The sequence below is a fragment of the Furipterus horrens genome, unplaced genomic scaffold (genome assembly GCF_987537825.1).
Source record: "Furipterus horrens unplaced genomic scaffold, mFurHor1.1.pri manual_scaffold_20, whole genome shotgun sequence".
Taxonomy (NCBI): domain Eukaryota; kingdom Metazoa; phylum Chordata; class Mammalia; order Chiroptera; family Furipteridae; genus Furipterus; species Furipterus horrens.
In genome coordinates this window covers 1,483,910-1,500,488 of record NW_028327190.1, presented here as the reverse complement: position 1 = coordinate 1,500,488, position 16,579 = coordinate 1,483,910, and positions in this window count along the sequence as shown.

Sequence of the window (16,579 nt, the reverse complement as noted above, 5' to 3'; positions counted from 1 at the left end):
GTTTTAACAGAATGTGGAATCAGATTTTGATCAAAAATTATTAACTCAGTCTGTTTTCTAACAGAATATGGACGCAGTCTATGTTTAAAGAATACTCACTGAGCATGTGTTCTAATAGAATACACACTCAGCCTGGTTTTTAATAAAATACTCACTCAGCCAGTGTACTAACAGGATATTGACTCAGATTATTTTCAAAGAATACTCAATGAGCCTGTTTACTAACAGAATACTCACTCAGCCTGTGTTCTAACAGAATACTCACTCAGCGAGGGTTCTACCAGATTATGGATTCAGATTATTTTAAAATAATACACACTCCGCCTGTGTTCTAACAGAATATGGACTCAGTCTATGTTTAAAGAATACTCACTCAGCCTCTGTCCTAACAGAATACTCACTCAGCGAGAGTTCTACCAGAATATGGATTCAGATTATTTTAAAATAATACTCACTCCGCCTGTGTTCTAACAGAATATGGACTCAGTCTATGTTTAAAGAATACTCACACAGCCTGTGTTCTAACAGAATACTAATTCAGCCTCTGTTTTAACAGAATGTGGACTCATATTTTATTAAAAGAATACTCACTCAGTCTGTGTAATAAAGAATATGGACTCAGTTTATTTTTAAATAATATCCACTCAGCCTGTTTTCTAACAGAATACTCACTCAGCCTGGGTTTTAACAAAATACTAACTCAGCAAGTGTTCTAACTGTATATTGACTCAGATTGTTTTCAAAGAATACTCACTCAGCCAGTGTTCTACCAGAATATGGATTCAGATTATTTTCAAAGAATACTCACTCAGCCTGTGTTCTAACAGAATGTGGACTCAGAATTTGATCAAAAATTATTAACTCAGTCTGTTTTCTAACAGAATATGGACTCAGTCTATGTTTAGAGAATACTCACTCAGCCTGTGTTCTAAATAATATGGACTCAGTTTATTTTTAATAATAACCGCTCTGCCTGTGTTCTAACAGAATACCCACCGCGCCTGGGTTTTAACAAAATACTAACTCAGCAAGTGTTCTAACAGGGTATTGACTCAGATTATTTTCAAAGAGTACTCACTCAGCCTGTGTTCTAACAGAATATGGACTCAGTCTATATTTAAAGAATACTCACTCACCTAAGTGTTCTAACAGAACACTCACTCTGCCTGTGTTCTAACAGAATACTAACTCAGCCTGTGTTTTAACAGAATGTGGATTCAGATCAAAAATTACTAACTCAGTCTGTGTTCTAACAGAATATGGACTCAGTCTATGTTTAAAGAATACTCACACAGCCTGTGTTCTAACAGAATACTAGTTCAGCCTGTGTTTTAACAGAATGTGGACTCAGATTTTATTAAAAGAATACTCACTCAGCCTGTGTTTTAACAGAATGTGGATTCAGATCAAAAATTACTAACTCAGTCTGTGTTCCAGCAGAATTAGGACGCAGTCTATGTTTAAAGAATAATCACTTAGCCTGTGTTCTAAAAGAATAGGCACTCCGCCTGGTTTTTAATAAGATATTCACGCAGCCAGGGTACTAACAGGATATTGACTCAGAGTATTTTCAAAGAATACTCAATGAGCCTGTTTACTAACAGAATACTCACTCAGCCTGTGTTCTAACAGAATAGTCACTCAGCGAGAGTTGTACCAGAATATGGATTCTGATTATTTGAAAATAATACTCACTCAGCCTGTGTTCTAACAGAATGTGGACTCAGTCTCTATTTAAAGAATACTCACTCACCGAAGTGTTCTAACAGAACACTCACTCAGCCTGTGTTCTAACAGAATACTAACTCAGCCTGCATTTTAACAGAATGTGGATTCAGATCAAAAATTACTAACTCAGTCTGTGTTCTAATAGAATGTGGACTCAGATTTTGTTCAAAAATTACACTGTCTGTTTTCTAACAGAATATGGACTCAGCCTGTGTTCAAACAGAATACTCACACAGCCTGTGTTCTAACAGAATACTCACTCAGCCAGTGTTTTAAGAGAATATGGATTCAGATGATTTTTAAAGAATACTCACTCAGCCTGTGTTCGAACAAAATATGGACTCAGTTTATTTTTATATATTACCCACTCAGGCTGTGTTTTAACAGAATGTGGACTCAGATTTTGATCAAAAATTATTAACTCAGTCTGTTTTCTAACAGAATATGGACGCAGTCTATGTTTAAAGAATACTCACTGAATCTGTGTTCTAATAGAATACATACTCAGCCTGGTTTTTAATAAAATACACACGCAGCCAGTGTACTAACAGGATATTGACTCAGATTATTTTCAAAGAATACTCAATGAGCCTGTTTACTAACAGAATACTCACTCAGCCTGTGTTCTAACAGAATACTCACTCAGCTAGAGTTCTACCAGAATATGGATTCAGATTATTTTAAAATAATACTCACTCAGCCTGTGTTCTAACAGAATATGGACTCAGTCTACGTTTAAAGAATACTCACTCAGCCTGTGTTCTAACAGAATACTCACTCAGCGAGAGTTCTACCAGAATATGGATTCTGATTATTTGAAAATAATACTCACTCAGCCTGTGTTCTAACAGAATGTGGACTCAGTCAATATTTAAAGAATACTCACTCACCGAAGTGTTCTAACAGAACACTCACTCAGCCTGTGTTCTAACAGAATACTAACTCAGCCTGCGTTCTAACAGAATGTGGATTCAGATCAAAAATTACTAACTCAGTCTGTGTTCTAAAAGAATGTGGACTCAGATTTTGTTCAAAAATTACCCTGTCTGTGTTGTAACATAATATGGACTCCGCCTGTGTGCTAACAGAATACTCACACAGCCTGTGTTCTAACAGAATACTAAGTAAGCCAGTGTTTTAAGAGAATATGGATTCAGATTATTTTCAAAGAATACTCACTCAGCCAGTGTTTTAAGAGAATATGGATTCAGATTATTTTCAAAGAATACTCACTCAGCCTGTGTTCGAACAAAATATGGACTCAGTTTATTTTTATATATTACCCACTCAGGCTGTGTTTTAACAGAATGTGGACTCAGAATTTGATCAAAAATTATTAACTCAGTCTGTTTTCTAACAGAATATGGACTCAGTCTATGTTTAGAGAATACTCACTCAGCCTGTGTTCTAAATAATATGGACTCAGTTTATTTTTAATAATAACCGCTCAGCCTGTGTTCTAACAGAATACCCACCGAGCCTGGGTTTTAACAAAATACTAACTCAGCAAGTGTTCTAACAGGATATTGACTCAGATTATTTTCAAAGAGTACTCACTCAGCCTGTGTTCTAACAGAATCTGGACTCAGTCTATATTTAAGGAATACTCACTCACCTAAGTGTTCTAACAGAACACTCGCTCAGCCTGTGTTCTAACAGAATACTAACTCAGCCTGCGTTTTAACAGAATGTGGATTCAGATCAAAAATTACTAACTCAGTCTGTGTTCTAATAGAATGTGGACTCAGATTTTGTTCAAAAATTACACTGTCTGTGTTCTAACAGAATATGGAGTCAGCCTGTGTTATAACAGAATACTCACACAGCCTGTGTTCTAACAGAATACTCACTCAGCGAGAGTTCTACCAGAATATGGATTCAGATTATTTTAAAATAATACTCACTCCGCCTGTGTTCTAACAGAATATGGACTCAGTCTATGTTTAAAGAATACTCACACAGCCTGTGTTCTAACAGAATACTAATTCAGCCTATGTTTTAACAGAATGTGGACTCATATTTTATTAAAAGAATACTCACTCAGTCTGTGTTATAAAGAATATGGACTCAGTTTATTTTTAAATAATATCCACTCAGCCTGTGTTCTAACAGAATACTCACTCAGCCTGGGTTTTAACAAAATACTAACTCAGCAAGTGTTCTAACAGGATATTGACTCAGATTGTTTTCAAAGAATACTCACTCAGCCAGTGTTCTACCAGAATATGGATTCAGATTATTTTCAAAGAATACTCACTCAGCCTGTGTTCTAACAGAATGTGGACTCAGAATTTGATCAAAAATTATTAACTCAGTCTGTTTTCTAACAGAATATGGACTCAGTCTATGTTTAGAGAATACTCACTCAGCCTGTGTTCTAAATAATATGGACTCAGTTTATTTTTAATAATAAACACTCTGCCTGTGTTCTAACAGAATACCCACCGAGCCTGAGTTTTAACAAAATACTAACTCAGCAAGTGTTCTAACAGGATATTGACTCAGAATATTTTCAAAGAATACTCACTCAGCCTGTGTTCCAACAGAACATGTACTCAGTCTATATTTAAAGAATACTCACTCACCTAAGTGTTCTAACATAACACTCACTCAGCCTGTGTTCTAACAGAATACTAACTCAGCCTGTGTTTTAACAGAATGTGGATTCAGATCAAAAATTACTAACTCAGTCTGTGTTCTAACAGAATATGGACTCAGTCTATGTTTAAAGAATACTCACACAGCCTGTGTTCTAACAGAATACTAGTTCAGCCTGTGTTTTAACAGAATGTGGACTCAGATTTTATTAAAAGAATACTCACTCAGTCTGTGTTATAAAAATATGGAGTCAGTTTATTTTTAAATAATACCCACGCAGCCTGTTTTCTAACAGAATACTCACTCAGCATGGGTTTTAACAAATACTAACTCAGCCAGTGTTCTAACAGGATATTGACTCAGATTGTTTTCAAAGAATACTCACTCAGCCAGTGTTCTACCAGAATATGGATTCAGATTATTTTCAAAGAATACTCACTCAGCCTGTGTTCTAACAGAATGTGGACTCAGATATTGATCAAAAATTACTAACTCAGTCTGTGTTCCAGCAGAATTAGGACGTAGTCTATGTTTAAAGAATACTCACTCAGCCTGTGTTCTAATAGAATACACACTCAGCCTGGTTTTTAATAAGATATTCACGCAGCCAGTGTACTAACAGGATATTGACTCAGAGTATTTTCAAAGAATACTCAATGAGCCTGTTTACTAACAGAATACTCACTCAGCCTGTGTTCTAACAGAATAGTCACTCAGCGAGAGTTGTACCAGAATATGGATTCTGATTATTTGAAAATAATACTCACTCAGCCTGTGTTCTAACAGAATGTGGACTCAGTCTCTATTTAAAGAATACTCACTCACCGAAGTGTTCTAACAGAACACTCACTCAGCCTGTGTTCTAACAGAATACTAACTCAGCCTGCATTTTAACAGAATGTGGATTCAGATCAAAAATTACTAACTCAGTCTGTGTTCTAATAGAATGTGGACTCAGATTTTGTTCAAAAATTACACTGTCTGTTTTCTAACAGAATATGGACTCAGCCTGTGTTCAAACAGAATACTCACACAGCCTGTGTTCTAACAGAATACTCACTCAGCCAGTGTTTTAAGAGAATATGGATTCAGATGATTTTTAAAGAATACTCACTCAGCCTGTGTTCGAACAAAATATGGACTCAGTTTATTTTTATATATTACCCACTCAGGCTGTGTTTTAACAGAATGTGGACTCAGATTTTGATCAAAAATTATTAACTCAGTCTGTTTTCTAACAGAATATGGACGCAGTCTATGTTTAAAGAATACTCACTGAATCTGTGTTCTAATAGAATACATACTCAGCCTGGTTTTTAATAAAATACACACGCAGCCAGTGTACTAACAGGATATTGACTCAGATTATTTTCAAAGAATACTCAATGAGCCTGTTTACTAACAGAATACTCACTCAGCCTGTGTTCTAACAGAATACTCACTCAGCTAGAGTTCTACCAGAATATGGATTCAGATTATTTTAAAATAATACTCACTCAGCCTGTGTTCTAACAGAATATGGACTCAGTCTACGTTTAAAGAATACTCACTCAGCCTGTGTTCTAACAGAATACTCACTCAGCGAGAGTTCTACCAGAATATGGATTCTGATTATTTGAAAATAATACTCACTCAGCCTGTGTTCTAACAGAATGTGGACTCAGTCAATATTTAAAGAATACTCACTCACCGAAGTGTTCTAACAGAACACTCACTCAGCCTGTGTTCTAACAGAATACTAACTCAGCCTGCGTTCTAACAGAATGTGGATTCAGATCAAAAATTACTAACTCAGTCTGTGTTCTAAAAGAATGTGGACTCAGATTTTGTTCAAAAATTACCCTGTCTGTGTTGTAACATAATATGGACTCCGCCTGTGTGCTAACAGAATACTCACACAGCCTGTGTTCTAACAGAATACTAAGTAAGCCAGTGTTTTAAGAGAATATGGATTCAGATTATTTTCAAAGAATACTCACTCAGCCAGTGTTTTAAGAGAATATGGATTCAGATTATTTTCAAAGAATACTCACTCAGCCTGTGTTCGAACAAAATATGGACTCAGTTTATTTTTATATATTACCCACTCAGGCTGTGTTTTAACAGAATGTGGACTCAGAATTTGATCAAAAATTATTAACTCAGTCTGTTTTCTAACAGAATATGGACTCAGTCTATGTTTAGAGAATACTCACTCAGCCTGTGTTCTAAATAATATGGACTCAGTTTATTTTTAATAATAACCGCTCAGCCTGTGTTCTAACAGAATACCCACCGAGCCTGGGTTTTAACAAAATACTAACTCAGCAAGTGTTCTAACAGGATATTGACTCAGATTATTTTCAAAGAGTACTCACTCAGCCTGTGTTCTAACAGAATCTGGACTCAGTCTATATTTAAGGAATACTCACTCACCTAAGTGTTCTAACAGAACACTCGCTCAGCCTGTGTTCTAACAGAATACTAACTCAGCCTGCGTTTTAACAGAATGTGGATTCAGATCAAAAATTACTAACTCAGTCTGTGTTCTAATAGAATGTGGACTCAGATTTTGTTCAAAAATTACACTGTCTGTGTTCTAACAGAATATGGAGTCAGCCTGTGTTATAACAGAATACTCACACAGCCTGTGTTCTAACAGAATACTCACTCAGCGAGAGTTCTACCAGAATATGGATTCAGATTATTTTAAAATAATACTCACTCCGCCTGTGTTCTAACAGAATATGGACTCAGTCTATGTTTAAAGAATACTCACACAGCCTGTGTTCTAACAGAATACTAATTCAGCCTATGTTTTAACAGAATGTGGACTCATATTTTATTAAAAGAATACTCACTCAGTCTGTGTTATAAAGAATATGGACTCAGTTTATTTTTAAATAATATCCACTCAGCCTGTGTTCTAACAGAATACTCACTCAGCCTGGGTTTTAACAAAATACTAACTCAGCAAGTGTTCTAACAGGATATTGACTCAGATTGTTTTCAAAGAATACTCACTCAGCCAGTGTTCTACCAGAATATGGATTCAGATTATTTTCAAAGAATACTCACTCAGCCTGTGTTCTAACAGAATGTGGACTCAGAATTTGATCAAAAATTATTAACTCAGTCTGTTTTCTAACAGAATATGGACTCAGTCTATGTTTAGAGAATACTCACTCAGCCTGTGTTCTAAATAATATGGACTCAGTTTATTTTTAATAATAAACACTCTGCCTGTGTTCTAACAGAATACCCACCGAGCCTGAGTTTTAACAAAATACTAACTCAGCAAGTGTTCTAACAGGATATTGACTCAGAATATTTTCAAAGAATACTCACTCAGCCTGTGTTCCAACAGAACATGTACTCAGTCTATATTTAAAGAATACTCACTCACCTAAGTGTTCTAACATAACACTCACTCAGCCTGTGTTCTAACAGAATACTAACTCAGCCTGTGTTTTAACAGAATGTGGATTCAGATCAAAAATTACTAACTCAGTCTGTGTTCTAACAGAATATGGACTCAGTCTATGTTTAAAGAATACTCACACAGCCTGTGTTCTAACAGAATACTAGTTCAGCCTGTGTTTTAACAGAATGTGGACTCAGATTTTATTAAAAGAATACTCACTCAGTCTGTGTTATAAAAATATGGAGTCAGTTTATTTTTAAATAATACCCACGCAGCCTGTTTTCTAACAGAATACTCACTCAGCATGGGTTTTAACAAATACTAACTCAGCCAGTGTTCTAACAGGATATTGACTCAGATTGTTTTCAAAGAATACTCACTCAGCCAGTGTTCTACCAGAATATGGATTCAGATTATTTTCAAAGAATACTCACTCAGCCTGTGTTCTAACAGAATGTGGACTCAGATATTGATCAAAAATTACTAACTCAGTCTGTGTTCCAGCAGAATTAGGACGTAGTCTATGTTTAAAGAATACTCACTCAGCCTGTGTTCTAATAGAATACACACTCAGCCTGGTTTTTAATAAGATATTCACGCAGCCAGTGTACTAACAGGATATTGACTCAGAGTATTTTCAAAGAATACTCAATGAGCCTGTTTACTAACAGAATACTCACTCAGCCTGTGTTCTAACAGAATGTGGACTCAGTCTATATTTAAAGAATACTCACTCACCTCAGTGTTCTAATAGAACACTCACTCAGCCTGTGTTCTAACAGAATACTAACTCAGCCTGCGTTCTAACAGAATGTGGATTCAGATCAAAAATTACTAACTCAGTCTGTGTTCTAACAGAATGTGGACTCAGATTTTGTTCAAAAATTACTCTGTCTCTGTTCTAACAGAATATGGACTCAGCCTGTGTTCTAACAGAATACTCACACAGCCTGTGCTCTAACAGAATACTAACTAAGTCAGTGTTTTAAGAGAATATGGATTCAGATTATTTTCAAAGAATACTCACTCAGCCTGTGTTCGAACAAAATATGGACTCAGTTTATTTTTATATATTACCCACTCAGGCTGTGTTTTAACAGAATGTGGACTCAGATTTTGATCAAAAATTATTAACTCAGTCTGTTTTCTAACAGAATATGGACGCAGTCTATGTTTAAAGAATACTCACTGAGCCTGTGTTCTAATAGAATACACACTCAGCCTGGTTTTTAATAAAATTCTCACTCAGCCAGTGTACTAACAGGAAATTGACTCAGATTATTTTCAAAGAATACTCAATGAGCCTGTTTACTAACAGAATACTCACTCAGCCTGTGTTCTAACGGAATACTCACTCAGCGAGGGTTCTACCAGATTATGGATTCAGATTATTTTAAAATAATACACACTCCGCCTGTGTTCTAACAGAATATGGACTCAGTCTATGTTTAAAGAATACTCACTCAGCCTCTGTCCTAACAGAATACTCACTCAGCGAGAGTTCTACCAGAATATGGATTCAGATTATTTTAAAATAATACTCACTCCGCCTGTGTTCTAACAGAATATGGACTCAGTCTATGTTTAAAGAATACTCACACAGCCTGTTTTCTAACAGAATACTAATTCAGCCTCTGTTTTAACAGAATGTGGACTCATATTTTATTAAAAGAATACTCACTCAGTCTGTGTAATAAAGAATATGGACTCAGTTTATTTTTAAATAATATCCACTCAGCCTGTGTTCTAACAGAATACTCACTCAGCCTGGGTTTTAACAAAATACTAACTCAGCAAGTGTTCTAACTGTATATTGACTCTGATTGTTTTCAAAGAATACTCACTAAGCCAGTGTTCTACCAGAATATGGATTCAGATTATTTTCAAAGAATACTCACTCAGCCTGTGTTCTAACAGAATGTGGACTCAGTCTCTATTTAAAGAATACTCACTCACCGAAGTGTTCTAACAGAACACTCACTCAGCCTGTGTTCTAACAGAATACTAACTCAGCCTGCGTTTAAACAGAATGTGGATTCAGGTCAAAAATTACTAACTCAGTCTGTGTTCTAATAGAATGTGGACTCAGATTTTGTTCAAAAATTACACTGTCTGTTTTCTAACAGAATATGGACTCAGCCTGTGTTCAAACAGAATACTCACACAGCCTGTGTTCTAACAGAATACTCACTCAGCCAGTGTTTTAAGAGAATATGGATTCAGATGATTTTTAAAGAATACTCACTCAGCCTGTGTTCGAACAAAATATGGACTCAGTTTATTTTTATATATTACCCACTCAGGCTGTGTTTTAACAGAATGTGGACTCAGATTTTGATCAAAAATTATTAACTCAGTCTGTTTTCTAACAGAATATGGACGCAGTCTATGTTTAAAGAATACTCACTGAATCTGTGTTCTAATAGAATACATACTCAGCCTGGTTTTTAATAAAATACACACGCAGCCAGTGTACTAACAGGATATTGACTCAGATTATTTTCAAAGAATACTCAATGAGCCTGTTTACTAACAGAATACTCACTCAGCCTGTGTTCTAACAGAATACTCACTCAGCTAGAGTTCTACCAGAATATAGATTCAGATTATTTTTAAATAATACTCACTTAGCCTGTGTTCTAACAGAATATGGACTCAGTCTACGTTTAAAGAATACTCACTCAGCCTGTGTTCTAACAGAATACTCACTCAGCGAGAGTTCTACCAGAATATGGATTCTGATTATTTGAAAATAATACTCACTCAGCCTGTGTTCTAACAGAATGTGGACTCAGTCTATATTTAAAGAATACTCACTCACCTCAGTGTTCTAACAGAACACTCACTCAGCCTGTGTTCTAACAGAATACTAACTCAGCCTGCGTTCTAACAGAATGTGGATTCAGATCAAAAATTACTAACTCAGTCTGTGTTCTAAAAGAATGTGGACTCAGATTTTGTTCAAAAATTACCCTGTCTGTGTTGTAACATAATATGGACTCCGCCTGTGTGCTAACAGAATACTCACACAGCCTGTGTTCTAACAGAATACTAAGTAAGCCAGTGTTTTAAGAGAATATGGATTCAGATTATTTTCAAAGAATACTCACTCAGCCAGTGTTTTAAGAGAATATGGATTCAGATTATTTTCAAAGAATACTCACTCAGCCTGTGTTCGAACAAAATATGGACTCAGTTTATTTTTATATATTACCCACTCAGGCTGTGTTTTAACGGAATGTGGACTCAGAATTTGATCAAAAATTATTAACTCAGTCTGTTTTCTAACAGAATATGGACTCAGTCTATGTTTAGAGAATACTCACTCAGCCTGTGTTCTAAATAATATGGACTCAGTTTATTTTTAATAATAACCGCTCAGCCTGTGTTCTAACAGAATACCCACCGAGCCTGGGTTTTAACAAAATACTAACTCAGTAAGTGTTCTAACAGGATATTGACTCAGATTATTTTCAAAGAGTACTCACTCAGCCTGTGTTCTAACAGAATGTGGACTCAGTCTATATTTAAGGAATACTCACTCACCTAAGTGTTCTAACAGAACACTCGCTCAGCCTGTGTTCTAACAGAATACTAACTCAGCCTGCGTTTTAACAGAATGTGGATTCAGATCAAAAATTACTAACTCAGTCTGTGTTCTAATAGAATGTGGACTCAGATTTTGTTCAAAAATTACACTGTCTGTGTTCTAACAGAATATGGAGTCAGCCTGTGTTATAACAGAATACTCACACAGACTGTGTTCTAACAGAATACTCACTCAGCGAGAGTTCTACCAGAATATGGATTCAGATTATTTTAAAATAATACTCACTCCGCCTGTGTTCTAACAGAATATGGACTCAGTCTATGTTTAAAGAATACTCACACAGCCTGTGTTCTAACAGAATACTAGTTCAGCCTGTGTTTTAACAGAATGTGGACTCAGATTTTATTAAAAGAATACTCACTCAGTCTGTGTTATAAAAATATGGAGTCAGTTTATTTTTAAATAATACCCACGCAGCCTGTTTTCTAACAGAATACTCACTCAGCATGGGTTTTAACAAATACTAACTCAGCCAGTGTTCTAACAGGATATTGACTCAGATTGTTTTCAAAGAATACTCACTCAGCCAGTGTTCTACCAGAATATGGATTCAGATTATTTTCAAAGAATACTCACTCAGCCTGTGTTCTAACAGAATGTGGACTCAGATATTGATCAAAAATTACTAACTCAGTCTGTGTTCCAGCAGAATTAGGACGTAGTCTATGTTTAAAGAATACTCACTCAGCCTGTGTTCTAATAGAATACACACTCAGCCTGGTTTTTAATAAGATATTCACGAAGCCAGTGTAGTAACAGGATATTGACTCAGAGTATTTTCAAAGAATACTCAATGAGCCTGTTTACTAACAGAATACTCACTCAGCCTGTGTTCTAACAGAATACTCACTCAGCGAGAGTTCTACCAGAATATGGATTCTGATTATTTGAAAATAATACTCACTCAGCCTGTGTTCTAACAGAATGTGGACTCAGTCTATATTTAAAGAATACTCACTCACCTCAGTGTTCTAACAGAACACTCACTCAGCCTGTGTTCTAACAGAATACTAACTCAGCCTGCGTTCTAACAGAATGTGGATTCAGATAAAAAATTACTAACTCAGTCTGTGTTCTAACAGAATGTGGACTCAGATTTTGTTCAAAAATTACTCTGTCTCTGTTCTAACAGAATATGGACTCAGCCTGTGTTCTAACAGAATACTCACACAGCCTGTGCTCTAACAGAATACTAACTAAGTCAGTGTTTTAAGAGAATATGGATTCAGATTATTTTCAAAGAATACTCACTCAGCCTGTGTTCGAACAAAATATGGACTCAGTTTTTGATCAAAAATTATTAACTCAGTCTGTTTTCTAACAGAATATGGACGCTGTGTTTTAACAGAATGTGGACTCAGATTTTGATCAAAAATTATTAACTCAGTCTGTTTTCTAACAGAATATGGACGCAGTCTATGTTTAAAGAATACTCACTGAGCCTGTGTTCTAATAGAATACACACTCAGCCTGGTTTTTAATAAAATTCTCACTCAGCCAGTGTACTAACAGGAAATTGACTCAGATTATTTTCAAAGAATACTCAATGAGCCTGTTTACTAACAGAATACTCACTCAGCCTGTGTTCTAACGGAATACTCACTCAGCGAGGGTTCTACCAGATTATGGATTCAGATTATTTTAAAATAATACTCACTCCGCCTGTGTTGTAACAGAATATGGACTCAGTCTATGTTTAAAGAATACTCACTCAGCCTCTGTCCTAACAGAATACTCACTCAGCGAGAGTTCTACCAGAATATGGATTCAGATTATTTTAAAATAATACTCACTCCGCCTGTGTTCTAACAGAATATGGACTCAGTCTATGTTTAAAGAATACTCACACAGCCTGTGTTCTAACAGAATACTAATTCAGCCTATGTTTTAACAGAATGTGGACTCATATTTTATTAAAAGAATACTCACTCAGTCTGTGTTATAAAGAATATGGACTCAGTTTATTTTTAAATAATATCCACTCAGCCTGTGTTCTAACAGAATACTCACTCAGCCTGGGTTTTAACAAAATACTAACTCAGCAAGTGTTCTAACTGTATATTGACTCAGATTGTTTTCAAAGAATACTCACTCAGCCAGTGATCTACCAGAATATGGATTCAGATTATTTTCAAAGAATACTCACTCAGCCTGTGTTCTAACAGAATGTGGACTCAGAATTTGATCAAAAATTATTAACTCAGTCTGTTTTCTAACAGAATATGGACTCAGTCTATGTTTAGAGAATACTCACTCAGCCTGTGTTCTAAATAATATGGATTCAGTTTATTTTTAATAATAAACACTCTGCCTGTGTTCTAACAGAATACCCACCGAGCCTGGGTTTTAACAAAATACTAACTCAGCAAGTGTTCTAACAAGATATTGACTCAGATTATTTTCAAAGAATACTCACTCAGCCTGTTTTCTAACAGAATATGTACTCAGTCTATATTTAAAGAATACTCACTCACCTAAGTGTTCTAACAGAACACTCACTCAGCCTGAGTTCTAACAGAATACTAACTCAGCCTGTGTTTTAACAGAATGTGGATTCAGATCAAAAATTACTAACTCAGTCTGTGTTCTAACAGAATATGGACTGAGAATATGTTTAAAGAATACTCACACAGCCTGTGTTCTAACAGAAAACTAGTTCAGCCTGTGTTTTAACAGAATGTGGACTCAGATTTTATTAAAAGAATACTCACTCAGCCTGTGTTTTAACAGAATGTGGATTCAGATCAAGAATTACTAACTCAGTCTGTGTTCCAGCAGAATTAGGACGCAGTCTATGTTTAAAGAATAATCACTCAGCCTGTGTTCTAAAAGAATAGGCACTCAGCCTGGTTTTTAATAAGATATTCACGCAGCCAGTGTACTAACAGGATATTGACTCAGAGTATTTTCAAGGAATACTCAATGAGCCTGTTTATTAACAGAATACTCACTCAGCCTGTGTTCTAACAGAATATTCACTCAGCGAGAGTTCTACCAGAATATGGATTCTGATTATTTGAAAATAATACTCACTCAGCCTGTGTTCTAACAGAATGTGGACTCCGTCTCTATTTAAAGAATACTCACTCACCGAAGTGTTCTAACAGAACACTCGCTCAGCCTGTGTTCTAACAGAATACTAACTCAGCCTGCGTTTTAACAGAATGTGGATTAAGAGCAAAAATTACTAACTCAGTCTGTGTTCTAATAGAATGTGGACTCAGATTTTCTTCAAAAATTACACTGTCTGTGTTCTAACAGAATATGGAGTCAGCCTGTGTTCTAACAGAATACTCACACAGCCTGTGTTCTAACAGAATACTCACACAGCCTGTGTTCTAACAGAATACTCACTCAGCCAGTGTTTTAAGAGAATATGGATTCAGATTATTTTCAAAGAATACTCACTCAGCCTGTGTTCGAACAAAATATGGACTCAGTTTATTTTTATATATTACCCACTCAGGCTTTGTTTTAACAGAATGTGGACTCAGATTTTGATCAAAAATTATTAACTCAGTATGTTTTCTAACAGAATATGGACGCAGTCTATGTTTAAAGAATACTCACTCAGCCTGTGTTCTAATAGAATACACACTCAGCCTGGTTTTTAATAAAATACTGACGCAGCCAGTGTACTAACAGGATATTGACTCAGATTATTTTCAAAGAATACTCAATGAGCCTGTTTACTAACAGAATACTCACTCAGCCTCTGTCCTAACAGAATACTCACTCAGCGAGAGTTCTACCAGAATATGGATTCAGATTATTTTAAAATAATACTCACTCCGCCTGTGTTCTAACAGAATATGGACTCAGTCTATGTTTAAAGAATACTCACGCAGCCTGTGTTCTAACAGAATACTAATTCAGCCTCTGTTTTAACAGAATGTGGACTCATATTTTATTAAAAGAATACTCAGTCTGTGTTATAAAGAATATGGACTCAGTTTATTTTTAAATAATATCCACTCAGCCTGTGTTCTAACAGAATACTCACTCAGCCTGGGTTTTAACAAAATACTAACTCAGCAAGTGTTCTAACTGTATATTGACTCAGATTGTTTTCAAAGAATACTCACTCAGCCAGTGTTCTACCAGAATATGGATTCAGATTATTTTCAAAGAATACTCACTCAGCCTGTGTTCTAACAGAATGTGGACTCAGAATTTGATCAAAAATTATTAACTCAGTCTGTTTTCTAACAGAATATGGACTCAGTCTATGTTTAGAGAATACTCACTCAGCCTGTGTTCTAAATAATATGGACTCAGTTTATTTTTAATAATAAACACTCTGCCTCTGTTCTAACAGAATACCCACCGAGCCTGGGTTTTAACAAAATACTAACTCAGCAAGTGTTCTAACAAGATATTGACTCAGATTATTTTCAAAGAATACTCACTCAGCCTGTTTTCTAACAGAATATGTACTCAGTCTATATTTAAAGAATACTCACTCACCTAAGTGTTCTAACAGAACACTCACTCAGCCTGTGTTCTAACAGAATACTAACTCAGCCTGTGTTTTAACAGAATGTGGATTCAGATCAAAAATTACTAACTCAGTCTGTGTTCTAACAGAATATGGACTCAGAATATGTTTAAAGAATACTCACACAGCCTGTGTTCTAACAGAACACTCACTCAGCCTGTGTTCTAACAGAATACTAACTCAGCCTGCGTTTTAACAGAATGTGGATTAAGATCAAAAATTAATAACTCAGTCTGTGTTCTAATAGAATGTGGACTCAGATTTTCTTCAAAAATTACACTGTCTGTGTTCTAACAGAATATGGAGTCAGCCTGTGTTCTAACAGAATACTCACACAGCCTGTGTTCTAACAGAATACTAGTTCAGCCTGTGTTTTAACAGAATGTGGACTCAGATTTTATTAAAAGAATACTCACTCAGTCTGTGTTATAAAAATATGGAGTCAGTTTATTTTTAAATAATACCCACGCAGCCTGTGTTCTAACAGAATACTCACTCAGCATGGGTTTTAACAAATACTAACTCAGCAAGTGTTCTAACATGATATTGACTCAGATTGTTTTCAAAGAATACTCACTCAGCCAGTGTTCTACCAGAATATGGATTCAGATTATTTTCAAAGAATACTCACTCAGCCTGTGTTCTAACAGAATGTGGACTCAGATATTGATCAAAAATTACTAACTCAGTCTGTGTTCCAGCAGAATTAGGACGCAGTCTATGTTTAAAGAATACTCACTCA